This window comes from Elaeis guineensis, chromosome 4 (assembly GCF_000442705.2).
Source record: "Elaeis guineensis isolate ETL-2024a chromosome 4, EG11, whole genome shotgun sequence".
In the NCBI taxonomy this organism is placed as follows: domain Eukaryota; kingdom Viridiplantae; phylum Streptophyta; class Magnoliopsida; order Arecales; family Arecaceae; genus Elaeis; species Elaeis guineensis.
The window spans coordinates 61,180,077-61,189,160 of NC_025996.2; positions in this window are offsets into that span (position 1 = coordinate 61,180,077).

Consider the following 9,084-nt stretch of genomic DNA (forward strand, 5'->3'; position numbering starts at 1 on the left):
CTCTCTTTTTTTAAAATTTTATGGTAAATCAAAGACTTCAATCGGTCAGATGAATGTCGAGCTACCTTCGATGACCTTAAGAAATATCTTGGTGCGGATCATTACTATCAAAGCCAATTGAAAGTGAGCAGTTATTTATGTATTTGTCTATTTTAGCTAACGCTGTTACTTCGATTTTAGTTCGAGATGATGCAGGGATATAAAGATTGATTTATTATACAAGTAAATTACTCAGAGATACTGAAATTCAATATTCTATAGTCGAGAAAATGATTTATGCTTTCATTATATTTGTAAGATAACTTCAACCTTATTTTCAAGCTCATTCTATTATTGTCTTAACTGATCAATCTTTAAAATCAATTTTACAATGGTTTGATACTTCGATTGGATAGCCAAATGGGCCACTGAATTAAGTGAATTTGATATTCATTATTGATCTCGATCTTCATTTAAAGCTCAAGTATTAGTCAATTTTATTATGAAATGCTCTATTCCTAATGAAGAATCAATCTTGGAAGGCTCAAAAAATATTAAAAAAGATTCTTACTGGATACTGCACATTAACAGAGCCTCAAATTTAAAAGAAAGTAGAGCTAATTTAATTCTGATCAGTCCAGAAGGTGCTGTTACTAAGCGTACTTTAAAATTTAATTTCAACACCTCAAATAATGGAGGAGAACATGAGGCACTTATTGTGGGACTCAAAATGGCTAGAGAGTTCGACATCAAGAAACTCAAAGTCTTTATCGATTTTCAACTTATCATCGATTAGGTACGAGATCAATTTGAAACTAAAGATTCTATAATATCTCAATATCTGTATGATGTGAAAGAATTATTAAAAAGCTTTGAAGATTTAGAGATCATGCAAATATCAAGGTCAGAATGTGTCTGAGCTGATGCCCTATCTCATTGGCCACGTTGGATTTTTTTGAACTCAAAGAGTTCTTATTGATGTTCTTGAAAAGCCTAATATTGAAGCCTTGCCAGTTGCCCAAATTGAATATGAGCCAAGCTGAATTGATCCCTTGATGGATTATATTATGAAAGAAATTCTACTTACTGATCCAATTGAAGTAAGAAGAGTTAAAAGACAAGCCCCATGGTATGTCGTTCAAGACAATTATATAAAGATCATATTCATTTTCATTACTTTAGTGCTTGCGACCATCGGAAGCTGATTATGCTCTTTAAGAAGTTCATGAAAGAATCTGTGGCAATCACTTGAAGACAGATCACTGGTTTATAAAATCATTCGACAAGGTTATTATTGCCTACAATTTAAAAAGACACTGTTAACCTTGTTAACAAGTGTGATCAGTATCAAAGGTACACCAACCTTCAACATCAGCCTACGACTGAACTCATTTCTATTACAGCATCATGACCTTTTGCTATGTGGAGAATGGATATTCTGAGACCCTTCCTAATAGCTATAGGGCAAAAAAAAAATTTTAGTTATAGCTATTGATTATTTTACCAAATGGATAAAAGCTGAACCTCTGATACAAATTACTAAGAAAAAATATAAATTTTGTATGAAAATCAATTATCTATCATTTTGATTTATCTCGAATCATGATCACTAATAATGGGCGGCAATTTGATAATCAAATGTTTAAAAAAAATTTATTCTGAGCTCCACATAGATCATAGGTTTACTTTGATTGGACATCCACAATCAAATGGAGAAGCCAAAGTTATCAATAGAACTATCCTTCAAAGCCTGAAGACAAGGCTCACTGAAGCTAAAGGTCTTTGGGCAGAAGAAATTTATAATTTCTCTGGGCATATAAAACTACATCTCAGAGACCAATTGGAGAAACATATTTTAAACTCATTTTTAGAACAGAGACTGTAATACCAGTCGAGATTAGTCTACCTACGATCAGAATAAAAAATTTTCATGAAGAAAATAATTCAGATCGACTGAGGTCTGATCTAGATGTACTTAAGGAAACTACAGAAAAAGCCCAAATTCGCATGGCAATCTATAAACAGAAAGTGGCCAGATATTATAATTTCTAGATAAAGCTTAAAATTTTTCATAAAGGGGATTTGGTTCTCTGGTGAGCTGAAGTCTCAAAATCCATGAAGCAAAGAAAACTTACTCTGAATTAGTAAGGACCTTACTGGATTATCCAAAAAATCTATTTGGGAGCTTATCAAATTGAAAATCTGGATGGCACGATCATTCCATGAATATAAAATACTAAAAATCTTAGAATATACTATCAATGAAATCTTTCAGTAAAGCCTTCAACTTTTGTCCCAATGAAGATATAGTTCTGATCATCTTGATATAAATATTCTATCGAAGAATTCTTCTTCATCCAAACTAGATTAGTGAAAACTGATCAAATGAGGATGATGATAAGTGAAAATCTTGTTTGATGATAGAAAAAAATAGAAAAAAAATAAACTCATCCTAACAAGGTCACGATATCCGACCAAATGAGGATAGAAATTCTTATCCAAATGAGGTCAGTATATCCGACCAAACAAGGATGAGAAAAAGACTCAAGTGTCCAAATGAGGTCGGAAAAAGCTGAACTAAGGCTACAATAATCCTAACCAAATTAGAACGACTTGATGTGAAACACTCGATCTCCGGATTGGATCTCACGAGATAATGTGAGACATCTGATCTCTGAATTGGATCTCACATCATGAGATGATGTGAGATACCCAATCTTCAGATTGAACCTCATAAGATGATGTGAGATACCCAATCTCCGAATTGGGCCTCATGGATGATGTAAGATATTCGATCTCCAGATTGATCCTAAAAATTAAAAAACCTAAAACACCTGATTTCCAAATTGGATTTCATGGATAACAGAATAGACTCAAAAAGAATCCGATGAAAAAGCACTAAGATCTACAAACTGGGCTTCACGAAAAGACAACACGAGTCATAATTTTACAGATGAAAGGGCATGATCTATCACTTCAAACTTAGATAAAGTCAGAAAATGATCATCTGTTGTGAATGATGATATGTTTTTCAAAACATCAAAGCCCAGATCACGCTAATCAAGATCGGTGTAATCTGAAGTGAAGAGAAAACATTGACTTAAAAAATTCATTTCATTGATGTATCTATAGAAGCCCACATTGGGCTAATACAAAAATTTGAAAAAAAAAAAGGGGGAGGAGAAAAGAGGATATTTTAAGCCTTAGCATGAGGATACTTGCTGAAGAAGTTGGAGCAGGATCTTTGTCAGTCGGTTCCGCTGGGGCGACTTCGACGATGGAGATCTCGATCAGATTGGCTGGGACTTTAGTTGGAAGAATCTCAGTACAAGGAGTGGTAGGTAGCTCTATAATACAGACCCCATAAGTGGTCCTGGAGGTCACTTCGACTGCTGTTGCCAGAGATGCCTCCATAATGATCTTGTTGAGATCAAGGTTTGGAAAGAGCTTGATGATCAAACTCCTATAGCTTAAGAAGCCATAATCAAAAGCTCCTTCTGAAGCCTCTATGATCTTGTTCTGAAAGATGTCTGAGTTCTTATAATCTTCAATGATCCTTGACAGACTCTCCTTATCCTTATCAAGCTGCCTCCGATATAAAAGGAGAGCCTCATCACATTTTTCAATCACAGATTCGGCCTCCAATTCTGAAATCCTCTCTGCTTGCTTTTGTAGCTTATCATCTTGATCATTCATCTAAAGCTGGTTGTTCAGAAGCTGCTTATTTTTTTTCTTTAGAGAATCTATTTTCTCTTGGAGCTGCTTCTCAGCCTCTCTGTTATTTCACTTTTTTTGGCAGCCTTCTTCTCTGCTGCCTTCTTGGCCTCCTCGGCTGCTTTCTTAGCCTCTTCAATTGCTTTCTTGATCTCCTTCTCAGCCTTGAGCCTCTCTTCAAGAGACTTCTTATTTTCGAAGAATCATGTCAGGTGCTTATTGAGCAACCTAAAAAATATGGCCGACTATAGAAAGAAGAGAGAATAATCGTGGTTAGATCGGTGAATTACCAATGTAAAAAAAAGAGAGAGTAAGAGAAGGTGAAACTTACATCTAGAATACTGTTAAACCCAAAATTTATTATTTGCTCAAAAGAAAGGACTCTTCTTTGAGCATCCAGATCCTTTTAAGGCATCATCATGTAGAGCAAGTCTCTGCCTAGCCTCAGAGTCTCCAAGAGTGATGTCTTAGAAAGATCGACTTTCTCCGATGAAGAAGATGGTAGGTTGACATCGGGAGTCTAGGACTTTGATCATTGATATATTGACCAAATTGACTTCGTCAATTTTGGAGGAGGTGCCAGAGAAGGCACCTGCTTTGGTCATGCAAGCTCCTTTGGAGGTGGATGGGCCACCTCAGTAGATTGCCAGCTTGACTTCACTGATGGTGCAGTAGAAATTGGAGCAGCATTCATGTCTATTATTATTGCCCCAGGTGATGATTGAGGGGTGGCCAATTTTGATGGGATAGCAGTCTCCTTACTCCTTTTTGGAGCAGGCTGATCAATTGAATCTTACTTTATCTTCTATACGTTAACCAATCTTTTCGGATCGAACCTCATTATTGTTGATGTACAATGAGAAAGATTGTTAGAAAGAAAAAATGATGAAAAATGATGGTGAAGTAACAGAGAAAAGATATTAATGTCGGACTTATGCTGGAGAGAGATTTGATTGATGCCAGCATCAAACAAGGACTGATTGGACATCAGTAGGCTCAACTCAGGTACCTTCATACTCAGAAGTTCTACAAAAGCTTCCTCAACCCCAGGTTATATTTTATTATTTGAGTTCTATTTGATTTCGGATTTATGCGATTTACAGCTAGCACCCCATGGAACATTAGAAGAAACAAAGAAAAGATAGTTTTTCCAATTGTGTATTGAAGAAAGAAGAGCATGACCAAATTTACACTTAGGTCGGGTGAAAAATACCACTAGTCTTTTTCATAAGATATTTCTTTAGGATGACCAACATCCTAAAAAGAGAGATCCTAAGTTCTATGACAAAAAAGTTACAGCAGATGATGAATACTATGATCATCCTAATAGCATTTGGGATAACATAGGTTGGATGGACTCTATAAAAGTTCAAAATGTTACTAAAGAAGGGATGTAAAGGAAACCGAAGTACCTCATCATAAAATATAACATAACCTTCTGGAGGTTCGGTAACCCTCTCATCTCGATCTGGATCTACGAGCTAGAATTCTTCAGGAATTGAATATTTTTTCTTAAGTTTCTGAAGATCGAGATCGATCAGGACAGATTGTTCAGTATCAGGACCGAAGTAATCCAAAAAATTCTTTATAGGAGATTCTGGATCCTTTCGACATGAAGTACTGACTTCAGCTGTTGCTCGAGGTGAATTTTTCACCTCAAACTCGAGTAGCGGTTGGGTTGATCGAAATACTCGATTGCTCTGACTCATCTCATTACTGCTATCAGAAGATATTTTTTGAAATGGGAAGAGAAAAATAGATGAAAAAAATGGGAAGAACTGTCCAAAAGACGAAAATAGGGATTGCAGAAATCTAAAATCCGAGGTTTATATGAAAAGGAAGCCGAGGATGAAAGAGTCACCTAATAGACATAGAAGAAGTTCTGAAGAAGCTTTTGAAGAACTTTTCGCTTCTTTCTTCTCCGACTCCGGTGATACTGAGGGGTCTCTTTTCCAGCTCCGATGATGTCGAAGAAGCTCTGAAAAAATTTCAGCATGACTTCTGCATGAAAAAAATAGTAAAATAATTTTTAAATGGAGTACCAGCTTTTTATAGAACATACCGACAGTTCGAATTGATTAGCCGTACAGGCAGATCAACGCCACTTGTCAGTAATCTGACGATTCTGTAGAAAATCAATTTGACATAGCTCTTCTTGATTGAGCCATGCAGGAAGGATCCATATGATAGCTTGAGCAACCAATAACGGTGTGACACCCGATGCATGCACGTTTGGGCACAGCCATATAAATAATAATGAGCTTCCAATTCTCTAAGTGCTTATAATTACTAAATCCGACGGACCGTTTCTAAGAAACAGCGTATCTCTTCAAATGATTAAAAAATTAATATTTTCAATCATCAATAGTATGGTGCATTTATGATGACAATACAAGTCCGATGAGATCTCCACAATGGACTTTCCACACCCGATGTGAAAAACTTCACTTTGGTCTGGAAAGTGGAGGGTATGTGTTGATACAATAATTCAACCTCATCATCTAGTCACGTGGCAACAGATTATTATCTAAATTATAAATATTTCTCCGGATCACATCGGTTGTTTATCGATCTGCATTTTCAGTTCGTCGTTTTGTTGACTTAACTTGATCAGAGCTGATCTTTTCTTAAAGTATAATGCTTATCTTAGCTTTCTGCCGATCTATGGTGAATTATATCGGTCTTTAGCCAATATGATTATAAGGCATTGAGGATACTTGATACTCAGTCCAGCCAATTACCGACCTAAGGTGAATCATGTCGGTAATATACCGATGTAAGTCCTAGAATGCAAATGATTATTTTACAGCTGTTATCCAGCTCAGCATTACTTGTCTTCCAGCTATACTATAGCCAATCACCACATGAGCAATTGTCCCATGATCTTTATACAGCTGGCCATTCTATTATAACAAACTAACGGCCTAATAAATTGAGTAATTATCTTTTATATAAAAGGAGGCAAGGTACTCTTCGAAAAGAAAGTCAAGTCATAACTCATAGAGCAAAGATTCTGTTGAATCATTTTCAGCTCCCCCACTGAAGGAAATAAGAGTCCTCTCTCCATTTGTCTACAATCTCTTTTCTCCTTCTACTCATCTGTTTTCACTATCTGTTCTCAAGGCCCCCAATTGATTTAATCATTAGAGGATCCTAAATCGGAGGGTACCCACTGGTTTTCAGGGCTTTTTTTTGCAGGATTTATTATGGATTTCACTGAATTCATCAAGGAGAGTAGTTCAAGCCCAAGACCGATCTTGTCATCTATCTTTCGGAGCCTTACAGCAACATGACCTATTATTTACTCAAAAAATTAGAAGTCTAATTAAATATTTATTAGTCATTAATAATTGGTGGTTATAAACTTTAATTATATATTTATAAATATGGATATCATTTAAAGTTTCTGGACTTTATTAAAGATAGTTTACAGAGAGGCTAATGCAGTGGCGAACTGGCTGACTCCAAGGAGGGATGACCTGCTCTTCAACTTTTCCTCGCTTTTCCCCATATCATCAGTTCAGATGTTGTGGTGGTTCTTCACTTGAGAAACTATTAGTTTTTATGTTATTGGTGGTTCTTGTCTGTCTCTTTCCATTTTGGTTTTGTCCAGGTTATCAAAAAGAAAAGACAGTTGTACAGTGTCTTTTAGAGGTGTTAGAAGTTTTATTATTACTGTTTTCAGAAAGTGGTAAGCATTAACGTGTTGCAATTTGTAAGGTCATCTTTGCATCTATATAAGCAGATATGTGGTAGTGAATGAATGTATGGTGAAGAATTTGTTAATTGGAAAGAGAATTTAGCCTTTGGTTTTGGAGGAATTCTCCTTGCTATCTTTTGCTCCTCTGTCCTTGGTATATTCCTAGTGGGAGAAGTGTTTATCTGGTTCCACTAACGCCAATTCCTTATCTCCGGCTCGATGTTCTTTCTTGATTTCTTGTATCATCATTCCAATTATACTCCGAAGCAATTAATTTCATATAATTTTGCAATTTATAGCAAATTAAATAATTAGGATTGAACTATGTATGTCACGCCCCAAATCCGGGACATAACACGGCCATGCTACCGAGGGATGGAACCCACGATAACACGAAGCCAATTCATCATAATCATCTAAAATCCGTCAAATAAAAAATTCAATTCTATTATTCATCAAATAATCGAACCGATATGGGTTCAAAGCATCTAAATCCAAAAGCAAGTACTAACCTGAATCTCAACATTCATAAATAACTACAAATCCATGATTATAAAATAAATTAAACTTCTGTTGTCAAATTTTTCAACTTGCTATGCCGATCTTCAAGCTTGGATTCTTTTTCCTTCGATCCTAACCTTATTTCTCTGTTCAAAAAGAAAATAAAAGGAATATGAGCTACACTAGCCCAGTAAGTAGAACTTGCGCTTCCTTATCAGATCAAACATAAGTTTTTCATGATAATGCAATATTTAGAAAATAATAGATAATACAAAATAAAGTATTTCATAAAGTATATAACAAAACAAGTTATAAACTCATCATGCATGCATAAATCATGTATATTTCACAATCATGAATCATAAATCATTTTCATCATGTATTCATGTCATGTTTCAAAACATTGCTCAAAGATATTCTTGCTAAGGTCACTATTATACCCGTGACAGGGCCATATTTCTTAATCGACAGAGTTCTTAATTCATGTGCCAACTTTATACCCGCTGGCAGGGCCATGTTTCGTGTGGATGCTAGCTCCGGATGTCGACTTTCCCGAAGGAATTCATTCATAGCCATCTGAGAGCCTTTGAAATCATTATATCTTTTTCTTAAAGCATACATATACATAGATGGAAAAACAATGAAATTCATGCTTCATAATCATACTATTTTCATAAGACATTCATGAAATCAATGCTCATAATAAAACATGCTTTTTCATATCACATATGCCGATCCTTATTTTATGAAAAATTATGATTTCATCAATAGCAATTCTTTGCATAAAAACATGATCATTTAAAAATAAATAAGGAGCATAAGATCTACTTACCTCGTTCATCTTAGATCTTTGGACTTCGTTAGAAGAATTAGCTAATCCTATTTAAAATATCAAATCATTATCAAATTCTATTCCATAAATATAATAAGATTAAATCATAAGTAAAGAGGACCATTGACCGGATATGTCGGACCATCTAGATACCAGGATAATTTAGGATCTTTTATCTGAGAGTCAGATTCAAGTGACTTGATCAAGAAATCGTGAGGCACAAATCGAATTAAAGTCAAGATCAATCAATAGGGTTCTTTAATAATGGTTTTGAAAAATACTTGATATGACCAAATGAGGTTGACATTCAGCACGGATATCAAAGCAATTTCAGATCATCTTATTTGAGTCAATATGA